This window comes from Neolamprologus brichardi, chromosome 1 (assembly GCF_056152115.1).
Source record: "Neolamprologus brichardi isolate AB-2024 chromosome 1, ASM5615211v1, whole genome shotgun sequence".
Lineage (NCBI taxonomy): Eukaryota > Metazoa > Chordata > Actinopteri > Cichliformes > Cichlidae > Neolamprologus > Neolamprologus brichardi.
The window spans coordinates 27,358,740-27,376,768 of record NC_142104.1 but is presented as its reverse complement, the minus strand read 5'-3'; positions in this window follow the sequence as shown (position 1 = coordinate 27,376,768).

Here is an 18,029-nt window from a genome sequence, read left to right as displayed (position 1 = left end):
GAGGGACTGTGTTTCCCTGCATTGTATCACAGCAATTTGTACATTTGAACAATGTCATACTGAAAATCAAATAAACATCACTGTGCCAAATGTATCTCTCAGCCACACCTTATCCTAATAGGTTAAGACAGTTGACGGGCTGGTTAGGGCCAGCTGTCTAGGAAATTATTTTGGCATGTATTTTTCCACTGCTGTGTCCTCCCTCTGTCCTGCAGTCCAATCAATAAAGGCTTTCACAGGGCCATCTGTGTGTGTGTGTGTGTGTGCGTGCGTATGCACAACATTTGTGTGTGTCAGAGAGGGTGCAAGAGAGATTACGTGAGCAAAGTTAAATAAGAGTGTTTTGTTTTGCCTTTTTCAATTTATGATATTTTTCTATTATGAGTGAATTTGGATATTTGGATTTCTGCGTCTCCATTCTTAGCTGTTTTACGTGTGCACCTGCAGGAGGCTCTCGCATTTTGGTTGCCGCAGATGCTGATTACAGTTATACATGCAGTTATGAAAATGACTTTCAAAACATGTTTCAATTTCATGGTGTATTTCCCACTTTTTTGACTGCTTCCAAATCACATAGTTTTATAAACTACATCTGTTTACCTCTGACTGGCACTGCAGTGTGCAGCACTTCTCCGTGGCAGAAGAACCTAGTTGTAGAGTGTTAGCAACACGTGACAGGTGAGGGTGTCGTTTTTGGGTTCATGTTGGCGCCCGTAATGTGAACAAAACTTGTCATTAAATGTACCTGCTATGGCTCGACAAGTCGGCGAATCCTGAAGCCGCTTTTCACATTGAACCACGTTGACCTGCCTCGTAGAGTAAGATCCTTATCCTGGCACTGCTGGTCTGAATGTCAGTGGTGACGCTGAAGACTGAAATGTACAACAATAGACTGTTGATGGGCTTTTTCATGACATTTGTGAGCTTTGTTTGGGCAGTTTCCTAATGTTTTTACAGCTGGGAGTCTCATACTATGGTTCCGTAGAAGATGCTGAAATATGCTATATTCTTATTTAGTAGTCTATTCTTGGTTTACTGCCACTACACTTGCTGATTTGTATTCATCAGAAGAGTTTGGGAGTTTTGTGGTCCCGAGATTCATTCTTTCTCTTCAAAGTTCGCTCTGAAATGAGAAAAAGAGCATTCAAATTTGCAGCTCCTCTCTTGTGCAATCTACAGAATCATCTCAAGCTTAAGGATAACCTCACTGAATTAACTGAATTGATTTTAAATGACTTGGATACAGTTACTTCATGCCTGAACACTATTACGGATGATTCTGGTAATAGCCAATTACTTTTATTAAGGTATTTCTTCTTTATTGACACTGAAGTTTAAAAATATTGGTTCTTTCTGTGTTTTATTTTAATATTTATTGCCCATATTCAACTAGGATGTAACTTTGGATGTGTGTGTGTGTGTGTTTGTGTGTGCGTGCATGTGCATGACACTTTTTCAGACTAATTTTTTATTTTTTTTCCCCTCAAGAGTCATATTTTTCCTGCTTAGATAAAGGTAAAAAAAATGAACAAAATAAAAAAAAATAATTTCTCTTCAGTTATGTTGTTAAACTCCTTCAACTTTGTACTATGTCAGTCATTATTAAAATCATCGTAATCCCTGTCATCTAATAAAGTAGAATCAATACAGCCCCAGTCTGTTATGGACAGTATGTGTGTGTTCCCTTTGAAAGTCTAACAATATTGTAGATGCAATTCCATTAAGCCATTACCAGTTCAAGGACATGGTTACTAGGATCAATAAGAGCTGAGTTGAACACGTATCATTACTGGGTAAAGGGGTTTCAGGGAAACTACCTTTCCTCTGTCTGTTGTATTTGTCAGTTAATAGGAGAATTTGAACCTCAGTTTCAACAGATTTTTTTGGTCCCTCTTCAAAAATGTTGTGCCTTTTTCTCATAACTTCTAAATGATCTCAAGTCTTTGTGCAACTGGCAGAGTCACCCCCTATTGGCCATTTAAAAAAAAATGCAGTTTTAAGACACTTATTAAGATCAGGTTAGCTTTATTTTTCAGACTCGTAAGCTGTGGCCGTCTGTCATAATGTCCGTGATCTGATAATGGCAGCTTCGTGTCCTCTGTTTATCATCCATAGGTGATAAAATTAAAGAGGGGGATTTACCAGACCAAGGGTCCTCAATAGACCCCTCACAAACAGCAGTCTCTGGCATAAATTGTTGGTTCTAACCTATACATTATCCTAATTAACAGTTTAATTGCTAATCAACTCAACAATAGGGTGCCTATATCCTGGAGCAAAATGGGGCAGAGTTTGTAGAGAGGCAAGGAACTAGGAATGGAAAGACTAGGCTGTGCAGAGTGGAAGCCTATCAAGATGACTCAAAATCACTTATTTAGAGAATTTCTGAACCAGATGTTTTTCTCTTCTCTCACCACTTTCACCGCAGCAGCAGCATCTCCAAACACCAATTAGGGAATAACCTGGGCAGAGTGAGGATGCTTTAATGCATATGGCAAATATTGTGTGCACTCCGTTCCTCTTTCCATCATGTTCAAAGCCATTAGGGACAGTATGTAAAAATTAATTATGTCTGAATGACAGAATGATTGATGATAAATTAAGCTATGTTAAATATCCCATATCTGAAAATGGCTTAATGGTGAGCACTTCCTTAAAGAGACAGACTTTACAGTACTCTGTTGAAATGCATTTTGGTGTTAATATTAACGATTTTTAGATTGAGAGTGTCTCAGCATGGCTGTTTTAAATGTTTTAAATTGTCCTAAACTTTAGTACTTACACAGATAAACTATTTGAGACTTCATCATTTAAATAAAGAAGAACAATGTTAAAATTGTCTCATTAGGGCTGAATTTTTAAATATATGCTGATTACCACCTATTATTCAAAAGACTTCATTGTATTTTTTTTTAAATCCCAGAGTTAATATAACATCTTCTTCTTCTTCTTTTGGCTGCACCACTTAGGGGTCACCACAGTGGTCCATCTACTTCCCACTTGCTCTATCCCTAACATCCTTTTTCGCCACATTAACCCTCTGCATGTCCTCCTTCACTGGATCCATAAATCTCTGTGGTCATCCTCTTTTCCTGCTGCCTGGCAGCTCCTTCGACCAATATATCCACTATCCCACCTCTGCATATGTATATATGCACATCTCACCCTTGCTTCTCCAACGTCTTTAAACCGCTCACCGAGCCGTCCCTCTGATGTACTTATTTCTAATCCCGTCCATCCTGTTCATTCCCAGTGAAAATCTTTACATGTTCAGCTCTGCCTCCTGTCTTATTTTCAGAGCCACCATCTCCAATCCATACATCATAGCAGGTCTCCATCGTGTAAACCTTCCCTTTCAGTCTTGCTGCTATCCTTCTGTCACAAATCATCCAAGACACTCATCTCCACCCACTCTCTTCCTTACCTCTCTTGTTTCTTGTCCATTTCTTTGGACTGTCCCTGCTATTTAAACGTATTCATTTTCACTACCTCTGCCCCTTGCATCTTCATATTTCCACCTGTCTTCCTTTTATTCACACACGTATACAGTCTTGCTTCTGCCGACCTTTATCCCTCTTTTTTTTCTTAGTGCATGCCTCCACCTTCCCAGGCTCTCTTCTACTTGCTCCCAAACTGTCATGGTCCTGGGTTGCTGACCCAGCGTTCTGAGGTTATTGTCATTATATTCTAGTTTCCTCTGATTTTGTATTAGTTCTTAGGGTTTGGTTCTTGTGGTTAGTGTTTTATTATTCCTACCTGTGTTCTTGCCCCTGTGCTCTGTTCGTGTCCCTGAGTTTGTGTTGTAGAACAGTTTGTGAATTTCCTGTTTTACTTTGAAGGTCTGTGTCTCGTCGTGTCTAATTAGGTTCAGCTGTGTTCCCCTCTGGTATGTCATTCCCTCGTTACCTTGTGTGTATATAGTGTGTGCCTGCCTGTGTTCGTTGTCACTCCGTCTATTTAGTCTTACTCCGCGTCTCTCTGCCCTGCATTCTCATGTCATCTCCACGTATCATCCCGTGTCCTTATGTTTTAGGTTTGTTTATTAGTTTTTCCCAGCCTAGGTTTTAGTAGCTCCCTAGTCCTTATTTCCTGTTTTTGTAACTTTAAATAAACGCTCACTCGCACCCCAGCCAGTACCTGCATTTTGGGTCCTTTTCTCACAACACCACGACTGCTGCCCCAGCCGTGACACAAACATGCAGACTGTCAATAATATTTATTATTATTGTCATATATTGACTTATTATTATAATAGCACAGCCACTTGATAGCTGTAAAAGTATGACTGACTGCATCCTTTCCCTTCATAACCATGTCTCTCTGGCATAAGTGTGCTTCTGCTCCGTGTTGGCTTCAATCTTTGTCTATTTACCTCCCCTTGCAGAGAGGAATGGTCCACTTCTATTCCACTACCTTCTATTGTTTCCTGCACATAATGTGTGAAATAAGTTCACAAATAAAATGGATAAAAATGAAAAAAAAAAAAATTGCTAACACCTCAGTAATAGAGTGCTAGTTGATTGCATCTCTATTTAATTAGATTTCCTACTTGAATCTTTTTTCAGCCACTATTGTTGAAGTGTAACTGGATAGTATTTTAGACTTTCACTCCATTCATGTCACTTTTTATTTGAACAACCATTTCCTGCACATAGTTGTGGGAAATAGAGTTTTGGGATTTCAAGGCACAAGTCTGAGAAAATAAGTTTGCCACGGCACGAGACATTTATATAAAGCGCTGTAATTTTAGCACTAGCTGCTTATGAGGTACTCTGTGCTTCAGCATCAATGGATCCTCATGTCCGTTGTTGCACAGTTGCTTGTCTTCTGTCTTTACGCCGCCAGACACTCCACTAATTGTATGTTGGACCTAAAAGAAATGTGGAGTTGAAATCTCCTGTATTTTGGTGTATGCAAACAGGTCGTCTTTTGCACAAGTTTGAACCTCAGTGTGGTTTCAGAAAGGATGTGAAGAAACCCAATCATGTCAACAGCAACAGCAGGCCGCTGAAAACTCAGTGCTGCAGTCCAATGTGGGCGAAGTTCTAAAACCAAGCAACAACCATGCTGTGTAGAGATTGGTTTTTAATTAATACTGGTTAAAAACTAAACAAACCATACAAACAGAAATACAGCTATAACATATCAGTTTATATTTTTGTTAAGAACCACATTTGCAGCATTTCCCCTGACACATCTCTTTCATGCACAGAGGTCCATTATTTATCTTTTTGGAGATACTGGCAGTTTTTGCAGGCCTGTTGTACTTCCTGGACCACATTTTGGACTATTAGAGTTCACTTATTTTCACTCTGAAATAGTGCATTTATATAAAAACCTTCCCCCCCAAACAAATACTGCAAATTAGTCCCTGACTCTGTCCTTGTCTCACCCTGACATGAAGAAAACACAGGACTATTACAAAAATGAGTGATGAGTGATTTTTGAATTACCAGAGGCGTCAGGTATTTTCATTGGGCTGTTACCTGCACTGTGATAAGAAATTAGTGTCTGGCTTTAATGTTTCCTCTCACAAAATATGAACCTGAACAATGAAATTGAAATGGGATTTTTTTTTTAAGCTTCAACAGTTATTAACCAGAAAGAAAAAAACAAGACTTTTTGCCTCTACCCATCAATTATGGTGACATGGGTGAAATTAGTGAGCAGGACCGACACACACCTTGTATGAAAGTATTCGGGTACCATTTAAACATTTCTCATATTAAAGTCAGTATTAAGGAGTCATTGAGTAAATGTGTTATAAACCATTGTAAAACGTTTAAAACGGCATGATTCCTTGGTTTGCCCTACTGTGTTTTATGAGGCAAGGTTGTGATGTGATTGTAAAACATCCCAAGGTCATCAGAGCGCCCCAGTCCCCAAGGCTTTGCTCCCCATCTGGCCTGGCAAAAATCGAACATCCTGTTTAGCAAGAAAAAGAAAAAAATGTCAATTTCTCTGTTGATTCAATTAAGGGAAAAGGCGCATGTGAGATAAAGCGAGTGTTATTTATCATGGCTAAGGTAACACTCAATATTGAGCTATGTTAATTAGAATTCTGTAGCTAAAACCAACGTCTATGGGAAGCAGTGCTTCCACAAATAGTTTCTACCTACCAAGATCAATTGATCTGAAGGAAGCTGTACTCTGGATTTCTTAGTAGTGCATGGCTGGTGAGACTAAATCCCCAATAAAGTAACAGCTTGATTAATAGTTGTCATAGTTGATATTGCAAAGATAGCAATATCAACTATGACCTTTGCATATTTTTCAGTATTTCAGTGTACACATATTTCAGTACAGAGTACGCATTTATTGTAGAAAAACTACACAATTTAAAGAAAAAAAAGACTATTAAGCAAAAACAATTCAAGTAAGAGCTTGCACTTTTTTTTGCATTTTATAAGTTGCTATCTTTTTTTTATTATTATTATGTATTTATTTTATTTTATTTTCAGTTGTTACAGATGGGACAGACATGACTGGGGGATAGGACAGGGAGAAGGAAAGAATAAAAGAAAGAGAGGGAGAGAAAGACAAAATAGAGGGGAGAAGCGATAGTGAGAAAGGAGAGAAGAGAAAAAAAAGAAAAGCAAACAAATAAAAAAGAACAACATAATAAATACAACACCATCACAATAAACTAGCTAACAGTACTACAAAATATTTAATGTTATTGTGCAGCAATAATAAATATTAAATATATGTGCTTTGAGGTAGCAGCCAAGAAAGGTGTAGTTTGTGTCTGTGAACACCTGTGTGTACACCTGTGTGCACACCTTTGTGGATCAGCGCACTTGTATTCAAAAGGTTTCTCCGTGTAACGATCTGCTAGGGAGTGTGTGGAGCCATAGCCCCGTCCCCCAGGGCATGAAGCAGGTATGGAGGATTTCCAGGCCCCAGACATCCAGAGGGCCCAGAGTACGAGGATCCAAGAAGGACCACCAAAGGGGCAACCGTGCCACCCTCCTGGTAAGAGCTGAGGAGAGCCCCGGACGAGGGGTCACCCAGCAGCCACGGAGCAGAGGCCAGAGGGGGTTGCAGTGACGTGCTCGGGGGCTCTGCCAGCAGCCAGCTGTGCCCCAGGCTCAGAGGCCTGAGGAATGGGCCCAGCCGGGCCACAGGCACCAGGGCCCGCCAAGCGGCCACCAGGAGTGAGCTGGTACATACATGAGCGCCCAGCCCCAGACATCAAGAACCACCAACGCACCAACGTCTGAGGGCATCAGCCACCGGCAGGGAGTGTGGTGAGGGGAGATAGGCCTCCATACCTCGGAGAGCCTGAGGTGTTCCCAGAGAGGTGTAGACTAAGACCCAACCTGACATATAGACACAGACGAACAGGCGCACGCAGACACAAACGTGCATTCCCACCCCCACATACACATAAGCAAATATTCAGCACTCACCCAACGTGGAGACAGACAGAAATAGACGCTGTACACACATTCACACCTCCCAAACATACTCTATATCCCAGGTCCAGGTACACTTGCCCCCACTTTTTCTTGCACTTTTGACAATTAGGGCTCCAGGTTTTCTACTGTACAGCCCGATTCTTTTTTTGTTGATGCAACTTTTTTTATAGGTGAGATTCATCACATATAATATGCATTATTACTTACATACAGTACAGCCTGCATTTTAACAGTAATGTGTGAACATTGATACAACTTAGTGCAGAGTGTAGTAAAGACAGAAAACTCTGTGGAAAAATCATCCAGTGGCCACTCTATTAGCCTTTGGAAGTAAACATTCGAATTTAAATGAAGAGACTTTCCAGACATCTACACTAAGTAAGAAGAAGAGCTGAGACAAGTGTTGCCAATCAGATCTAATAACAGAAGCCCAAAGGTCGCCTTTTACTTTCAAGTTCTTCGCAAGTTGTCTTTTCATCAGTCGTCATAGTTTTTTGTTCCATTTACCTCGATCTGCTTGGACTGACTCGCTTTTTTGGAGCCAGCCACAAGTGCCCAGCAGGGGAGAACGGCAGTTTTTTGGCATCTTGGTGTTGGCTTCATTTTTCAGCTCCAGAGGTCTAACATGCTGATTAAATCTATCCTAATTTAAAACAAAAATGTTGGCTCTCATATTTAGGAAGTCAAATCGGGTTAACAAATCCAAAGAAGCTACAGGTGATCAGACAAGAGACAGATACAAGCAGGTAGCAGGCAACAGACCGTATGCAGTGGCAGCTTGGCAACATAATCTGTCTGGCAAAGACTCTGAAAGCCATATATTCACTGGGACTGAGGAGACAACACTGGAAGACAGGTGAATGTGTCAGCTGACCTCTACAGGAGAGAGAGGTATCTAAATGCAAATAGAGGGTAAATAAAAGCGTTCAGAATATGGGAAATCCCAAAAGATGAACATTTGAAGTAGAAAGAGAAAGATGGAAGACACTGAAAGTAGACAAAGCACAAGGTGTCCATTGGCAATGGTGCCTCGATACACCAGGTGTGGTTTTATTGGAAAACACTCATGCTTGGAAGAGTGGCAAAGATTCAACAAGGAAGAATGAATGCTGGTCCAAACAGCAAAGAAATCAGTCACAAGTCTCTTTTGGGATCACTGTGTGCCTCTTTTATTCAGCTGTTGTTTTCTGTCACTTTCACTCATATTGTAGGTATTTAATCCCCAAAACTACCCAGTATTATATAAGTAACAGCAGATATCCCCAATTTCAACATCTAAGGTACATGAGCACAGGAGTCCCCCCCACCTTCTATTCAAATCTTACACACACACACACATACACACACACACACACACACACACACACGCACACACACACACTATACCTAGAGCACTCAAATGATAAAGCAAGAAATCCTGAGATCAAATATCTGACTGTGACGGGTTGGGAGCGAGCTGGCTTGATGGACAGGGTCTTGAATAGACTGAGAAACAGATATAAGTGGTGACTGGCCTCAGGCTCAGGTTCAGATGTAGAAAGTTAGAAGCAAAAACTGTCTCAGTCTCAGAGAGAGGGGCTGGCTAAATCACGGAAACTGATATATACTGAGGCTCATGCTCAGACTCAGACAGAGATGCCAGAATAGACTGGTTATGAGGCGCAGGAAGTCTCTGACAGAACGACAGAGCCAGGCTCAGACAGTGACAGATAGTGGCCACTTTGTGCGCCAACACAGACACAACAAACTTCAATGGTATGAAGACAGATATAGCTGAGCTCTTCAGAATTATAAAGAGCTAAGTAAAATATACCTTTTATGTGGCGGTATGCTTAAATCTGCAGTTATTTCACTAATTCTATTAAATCTATTAGGTATATGTATGTATGCAAAGGGAAAATTTACTCTTTCCAGCTGTTATTAAAGTAAATGTTGGCTTGCGCAAATATGATTACTGCACTTCTTGCTCATTACACTTCTCTATCCTGGTCCCATTTTGGCATGTGTTGCCTTGGTTTAGCTTTTAATTTTAAGTATTAGACAGGAAAATGGGGAGAGAGAGAACGGGAAGACACACTGCAAAGGGTCAAAGGTCACACTCAAACCCAGGCCGCTGTATTCTAGCCATGTGGTGTACGATGAGCTGCTTACTCACATAGCTACTGCATTAGTTCTCTTGTCCCTTTTGGGTTCTTCTGAACTTTCTTTCTTTTTTTTTTTAATCAAAGCAGTTTCATCTGACATGTTTCCTTTAGTTAACCAAGCCAGGATGGCCTCAGGCACAGCCTGACAAATATCCATCCAAATACGCTGAAAACAAGCTTATATCAGCCTGAAACCTTCCCATGTGGATGCTGTCATAGGAAGAAAAAAAATGAAAACAGTGATTGATACCCGGGTAATCCATTCCATCATTCCACCCTAATACTGTGGAAAACATAAATAACTGTATACTTTTGAAATTGCCTCCCTTCAACACTCGAGATGACCGACTTGTTCCTCCATGTGTTATTATTGTACACTGACATGTTGCAGACATTAATAACAAATGCCTGTGATTATTAAGCTGGAGCCTTGCATAGAAGCCTAGCATGGATCACACGCATGTAATAGTTTTTGTGAATAATTAATCCGGTATGCTGCACTCCTCGGGATAATAAATATTAACAGTTCATCTGAAGTGCTGTTAGGGACCAGTAGTATCTGCAGCAAAGCTGAATAATTACCTTCTGAAATGTCTGCAGAATCACTCAAGCGTTAGCATATTCCCCATCTGCATGTTCTGTGTACATTTATTACCAGTGACACGCGCATATACATAAACAGTAGTTAATCCTGAAACCAACTGAGTGATCTGTCTTGACTTTGTGTTGTGGGGAAAATGGAGTTTTGTGTTCTTCAGGCAGGAGCGCTCACTCACTGCTGCCCCCGTGTCTCCCGGGCTCACTTTCTAACCACTGCCGCGAAAACACATCAATCAACTCTCATGGCCCGACACTTAGATGGACATGGAATATTGATATGGCTTCTACAATGTGAAGCATGAATATGATCTCTGCCACCTATCAGCCTTTCTTTGCAGCTGCTTTACATAGAGCCACTGAAGTACCGGTAGATGTGTGCATCGGGTGTTTATTTAAAGCTAACTTTTGTGCACAGAAATGCAAGAGGGGTCTCAAGTTAGCAACAGACTGACTGTATTCAAGGCGCAGGAAGTCTTTATAGTAAAAGCTTTAATGCTAAGTGGAAATAACCAGATGTCTATGATACCTTTAATTTGAGCTTATGTTTGCTTTTCACATATTTCTTTTTTGTTCTTACTGTTAACCAGATAATAACTGGACATAGAGGGCTGCCTCCAGTGGTGCTGGTCAAAGTATGGCTATCTCATACAAATGTGCGTCACAACTGGCGAATGGAAACTCTTCTCTCCAGACAGCTTCCCATTACCCGCCGCATGTACTTCAAGCACGTCGTCAGTCTTTGCAACTGGGAAAAAAACAAAAGCGTCATTGTCATCATAAATAACCCCTTTTCTCTTTTCGACCATTATCTTTTTTCACCTGGCAGTGCTCGTGCCTTCTGCAGCACTCCATGCATAGAGATTTACTGCTTTATATATCATTTAAGAAACCATTTAAATCAGCTCCCCTTATGTGCATGCAGAGGCAGAATGGTTTTTGTGGATTTATTTCTCCAAATATATGCAGGACGACAGAGATCTTGTCGCAGAAATATAAGCTGACTTGTGTGGGAATATTTACCAGGCGGCTGTGTGTTCAGCACGTTGGTGTAGCTGAACTGAAGAACCAACAATGTGCTGAAAGTGGAATATGTATTAATTTGTTATTAGCCTTAAACGAGAAAAATCCAGTGCAACTGATATTGTCAGTGCCCTTTATACCAGTAACTTAATACAAATAAAATGCTTGGCAATGAAATACAATGCATGCAAACACACCAAATCTCATGCCAGCAAATACTGTTTTGAATTGTAGAATGGCTACTGCCTGTCTCACTCTTCAAAATGATTTAAAGTGGAGAACATTTCCTCCTTTGCCTGACAGCCAAAATGGATCCTGTCCAAAAAGTGTGGTTCCTTCCACCTCCCTAAGCAGTGAATAAGAAAGAGTTTGCAAAGTTCAAACAATGTGCTTCGGGTGATAGCACAGCAGTTAAAGAGACAAAAATGTGATATATTTTGTACATAGAGAAATCCATCATATTTCTCAGGGGGGCAAGAAGATTTTTTTAGGCAGTGCAATCACCTGTTCTGCACTGTTCCAAAAAATAGTAATGTCAAAGTATCTTACTGTATATTTTACAGTTTTGTGCTGTCTTTCTAGAATATCATTAATTTTACATAAGTAGACTGTGATTTTACATGTCAAAGGTAAAATAACACAACATCGCTGTAAATATAGTAAAACACAATTTACTTGTTTTTTAAATATATTTTTTTGTACATGTGCATATTTAGATTGTAAAAATACATTCAGAAATGTATCATAATTTCACAAATATACACTCTCGGTATTGTGACTCTTCACCTACTGCCTACTGGTGATGGCCAGAGGGGCCGATGGTGCGATATGGCAGCCTCGCCTCTGTCAGTCTGTCCCAGGGCATGCAATCCATTATTATTTAAACCAACTGTTAACTGTATATTTCTGTACATTTACATATTATGATTCATATTGCCACATTCATTGACCTTGTTTATAGGTGATTTCATTGTTTGATCACGTTAAAATGTTCCTAATTTAATGTCTAAAAGCACTTGGAAAATGCAGAATCCCATGTGACATTAGCGCAACAAACTCTATTTTCATTACTGAAAATGACTGTATTTTCATGAGAAAGTTATTTTCTGTTATTTTACGGTAGTATTTTGGCACCCCAGCTGCCGGAATATTACAGTTTTTTTAACATGTTTTTTTTTAACAGTGTGAGCATCTAGTTACAGTTATTTCTGTAAAATTTTGGCCTGTCTCAAACTCGCCTGGGTCTCCAGTTAGAGTAACCATCTTTGTGAGAGTTATTATAGAATTTTCACAGTATTTTTGTAATTGTATGTATTGAAATTAGGATTGTTTTGACATAAAATGAGTTGGTAAAGCACCTGTAACATCTGTAACTGGCTGCAATATACTGTATCACACCAGTCATGTTGTCAGAGTTATTGTGGGCTATTGCAGCCTAAGCTAGCTAAGACAAAATGCCCTTTTTATCTTTTGACATTAATTTTTGCCATATCTTGTCAAAAAAGTGCATATTATTATGTTATCAGTTGAAACAGTGTTAACAAGAAGTGGTTGAGACTAGTCGGGTGTTTGTGGTCTTTATTTCCTGAAAAGTATAGGGCTGTGATTTGTTGCATCAAATTCTTGATCGCTGATTGGTGTAGCTGTGATGCATAGACAGTGTAAAACATGGATTTAAGAAAGGAAGCCCATGAAAAAATGCCTTACACCTGCACTCAATCAGTAGGCGACAGCTGTGGTTGCAAAAAGACGTCTGGTCCCATAGAAGTTTATGGAAGAACAAACTCTTTTCTATTGACCTCGGGAACACTTACTGAAGGAGATCCAGATGGGCTCAGTCATTTTAGGTCATGTTACATTAAAAGAAAAAGGAAAGGAAGTTTGTTTTTTAAATTCGTTTCAAAAATCGAGGATTATCTGTGATAATCTCAAAGCTTATTAGCTAATGACTTGTGACAAGTCGTTAGCCAGTGAGTATCAGCAAGATGGCAACAGTGATGGCAACTGCTCATCTCGAAACTTGAAACGAGGACTACAAACCAGCGTCAGGTGACGTCACGTTAGCGCCATCCATCTTCAATACTGTCTATGCTCCGATTAGGAAAATTAACATGACATTTAATGTTACACATTTACTGATTTGAGTGTTTACCATCAGCATATGGTAGGGTAGGGACTGTTGCTATATTTTGGTTGTCTGTATTGCTGAGATTTAAATTTCACTGAGCCAAACTTGTTGAACCAACAACAGTAAATAAGAAAATGCTGTCAAGCAGTCAAGGCTGATCGAGTGAGACAATCTGTATCCTCGCTTGTTCTGAAAACAGGGGATGATGCTAAGGAAAGAAAGATGAGGGGAGATAAAGGGATGGACACAGTAAAGGCTCGCACAACTGTTAGTGGTCACAGCCCAGTGCACACATCCGTCTGGTTTCCTTTAGGCTTGACCTGTGTATGAGCGCTGTCTATTTCTTAAAATATGAACATCACTTGACAAACACACAAACAACGCGTTCAGTCACGAGTGCACACAAATCTGCCTGTCCTGCAAATGCAGACAGGTGTGCAGACACAGTCAACAAGATTTTAACACAGCTCTTTCATGCACACATGCAAGGCTGCCACCTGGGAAGCAGATTTGACAGACACATTCGGTAAGTTAGTTGTGGCGCAGGTGCTTCCTGCTGCTAAAGCAGTAAAAATCCTTGCATGTTCCCTCAAAGTCTCCCCCCTCTTTTTCCAACCATTCAAACAAGTTTGTGTTCATACTGGCAGAGTTTAGTTTTAGCTACATCAATGCACAATCTAATCAATTGAATCAATTGTGTGATCGATAGAAATACAATAGCTTAAATATTATGTTTAGTATATTAAACAAAAATGTAGGACTGCTTTCTTGCACGCCCAATATCTCTAAAATTAGTAACACATCTCAGAGTGATGCTGAAAAACTAGTTAATGCATTTATTACTTCTAGGCTTAACAAATGTAATTCATTATTTTCAGGTTGTCCTAAAACCTCCCTGAAAAGCCTGTAGTTGATCCAAAATGGTGCAACGAGTGTACTGACAGGGGCTAGAAAGAGAGAGCATATTTCTCCCATAGTGGCTTCTCTTCATTGGCTTCCTGTTAAATCCAGAATTGAATTCAATCATTCTTCTGCTAACATACATGGCCCCATCTTATCATAGTACCATATCACCCTGATAGAGCACCCTGCTCACACCCTATCGAACACTATAATATTTAAATTACAATATACAATATTCAAAAGTAGAATGGGAGGCAGAGCCTTCAGCTTCCAGGCCTCTCTTCTGTGAAACCAGCTCCCAGTTTGGATTCAGGAGACAGACACCGTCTCTACTTTTGATATCAGGCTTAAAACTTTCCTTTCCACTTCTACTGTCTTTTATATTTCCCATCTTCCAAAACCGGTCCCGGCAGTTGGCCTCTCCTCCCTGAGCCTGATTCTGTTCGAGGTTTCTTCCTGTTAAAAGGGAATTTTTTCTTACCACTCTCATGAAATACTTGCTCGTCAGGTCATCTGATTGTTGGGGTCTGCTCTTTATTATTGTAATGTCTTTATCTTACAGTATAAAGTGCTTTGAGATGACTGTTGTTATTTGGCGCTATATGAGAAAATAGTACGTTTTTGAAATTCATATGCTGATATCTAAATTACAAGGCATTGGGTTTTTTTTTTATCTTTAACTACTAAAAGTAATCTAAGGATATGCTTAGAACATATAAGTAGCTTTCGCCTGGTTTCTGTAAGAGGGTCACGAAAAGGTCTAATATCTAACATTATGGTAAATGTGAAGAATAAATATCTTCATATACAGAAGAGTGATTCTCGCCCTGTAGCACTGCACATTATTGCTGATGCGTTACCAGTTGCAGTGCAAGACAGATTCCCCTAGCAAGACAATGTCTCACCACATGATCAATATCTATCTCTGTCTCCCTGTAAAATGAAAGAAAAAAAAGACAATCTTCTGCTAATGTATCTCCTTTATTACTCGTATTTATCACCAAGTGAGATGAGAAAGAAAAGGAGGGCGGGTGGCAACAGCCTGGCGTGTTGAATATGAACATAGTGAGTCACACATAACAGCCTGTCAGCTACAAACAGGGCAACCGAGCTATCTCCCACCATATGTGGAAGTGTGTTTCTCCATGAATATGATAAAACAGACCAGATTTTCAACCTCAGTCATGTATCTGCATTGTGATTCCTGCTTTAGGAGTTCTGCGTTCCCCTGCAGCCTTTCTCGACTGCCGCTTTAATTTTTGATGAATCTCGTAATAGCTGGAGCAGAATATATTGAGGAAGTGGCCTTTGTGTGCAGGGCGACAGGCATGTTGGAAGGAGGGCGCCGCACCATATGTTCCAAAGTGGAGATCAAATTGGCTTTGTCTTAAACGGAGAGAAATGTGCGAGAGTCCTGGAGGGAAGAAGAAGCGAAAAGAGTGGGGGGAGAACAGCCCTCCCCCCTCATTTCCTCATCACCTCCAACAAAGCAAGGTATTAAAGAAACACCTGTGGTTTGAGTGATGAGAAATTCAGAGCTTTCCCTCTTCTTTCTCTCACCATAGACTCCCTCATCGCCCTCCCTCCAATCCCACTGCTGCTGCATCCCTTGCTGGCCTGGGGCATAATCTCTTCCCCAGACAAAAAAAAAAAAAGAAAAAAAATGAAAAGAAGAGATGCTGACATGTAATAAAGCAGGACTGATTCTGTTTGGGGCTGAGGCTGGCCGTGGTTGCTGCTGGAGCCTGGCTTGTTTCCTGCTTTTGGGTTGCAGAATGCTAAGAGAGCTGCTGGATATTTCAACTGTAGAAAGATGAGATTACTTGCTAACAGATGCCTGCTAATGAAGTGTCGACAGGCTGGGTGAAGGGGCCACGCAAAGCTACCGTAGGAGACATGATTGAAGGGGGAGGGACAAATTTGATGGCGAGAGGACTGATGGAAGCAAAGGGTGTTTGTGTGTGTGTGTGTGCGTATATGTGCATGTGAGTTTTTGCAAGCTTCTGTTCTCCAAACCTCAGAACTTGCGCTGCACTCCGTCACCAGGGGAACAGATAGCTTTTAGCAAGATACCCTGAGGTGGAAAAGACTGCTCAGCCTTCCTCTTTTTTTCCTGCTCTCTCCTCTTTGATCTTTCTCCTTCGAAGCATTTTGTTTTTCTTTGGTAACCCAATGACACTTCCTTTTTTTTTGCAAGGCAGGTATGAATTGAAATAAATTTCTCTCTCTGCTTATGCTGCTGCTGTGGACATAAACCTTTTCTATCCCGAGCAGTCAGTGCTGTCATTGAAACATATTACCTCTGTTTCCTACCCTGCACACACAGGGAGTGCTGAATTTTCAAGGCTGGAAATGAATAGCAGGGATCATTTCACGTTGGCAGTTTTTTTTTTTTTTTTTTAACTTATCAGCCTTGTTTACCATTTCTATTGTTTCCCACAGCGAGCAGATCTGAGCTGGATGGCAAACATCAGAGACAAACCTGGTGGGTGATGAAACACAAGGACACACACGATGCGGCGTTGAGGAGGCAGGGTTGTGTGGTCTAGCGAGCTGTCTGAAAGAAATGGTGAGGGATTTTTTTTCTTAATGAGAAAGGATGGATCCACTGAAGTGGGGTGGCTGGTGGGAGATGCAGGAGTGGGATTTGAAAAGGAGAGAAGGCACAGTGTTAGTACCCTGGACTGGCACATTTGCCAAAGAGCAGCCACTTTTGAACTCTCCGCCTGCCTGCCTATATTGCTCACACTCTAGTCTTACATACAAACATGAGGCTCATCATCCACCAGAAGGTCAGCTCCCACACTGTCTCCCTCTGCTCCCTTTGTTCTTGGGAAATGAGGACCTAAGATCTTCTGCCTCCTCCTTTGTTAGTGCACAAATGTACCAAGAAACAGCCATTTTTGTGAGCAGGCACTGCCTCCTACTGCTCCAGATTACAGCTCATTAGCAGTAGCGGCAGAGAGACAGCCCACACCATGGCTCCCCTCTGATTCCCTCATTGTTTCCTATGATTCTGAAGCAGCATGCCACAGTGACAAAAATGCTGGAAGTTGTGAGGCTTATGAGGTTGGATAGAAGACAAAGACAGCAGCGAGGCACTTCACAGTTTGTCAGCCGATGTGATGAAATATTTGAGGGAATGAAATGAGGGCAGGAAATATAACGGCAGGGGGAGATGTTTCATGAATGACAAACTGACCTTCAGGTAGATGTCAAGGCCAGGAAAATGCTGAGGGTTACGAGGAGGTGTTGGGGGTGATGTAAATGGTCCAAAAGTTGAATAAGCTACAGCCTGTCGGCTCCTTTGGCAGTTCAGCTCTTGTGCATCTGCTTTAGTCTGTCTTTGTCTTTTGTTTGCAAGAATAAAACACGTTAAGAGCGCTTCTCTCAAACTGTCAGCTGTGCCAGGCAGTGCGTGGTAATTGCCATTGAAGGGCTTTGTGTTTCTGCACATTCACATTCATTATCTGTTTTCTCCTTCCTTCCTGTTTCACAGAAACTGGTGGAACTTGAGCACATCCCTCGAATGTTCCAGTCTCCTCGGTATCCTTGGAAAAGTTTTTGGCGAAGTTGTAAAAGGAAGCAGATGCCAGATGTGCACGCCATATGCTGGGGGTCTTAAATTAAGCCCTTTTCACTGGTTTGGTTTTTATTGTTTTTTGATGTGTAAAGTCTTGTAAATGTTCCTCTCTATTAGGTCACAGCAATCAACTTGAAATGAACTTGACTGTAGTTGGATGAGACAATACTGCATGAAATGAGTAGTATTGTAGTTTGGTGTTAATTCAATACAACTATTCATGTTAAACT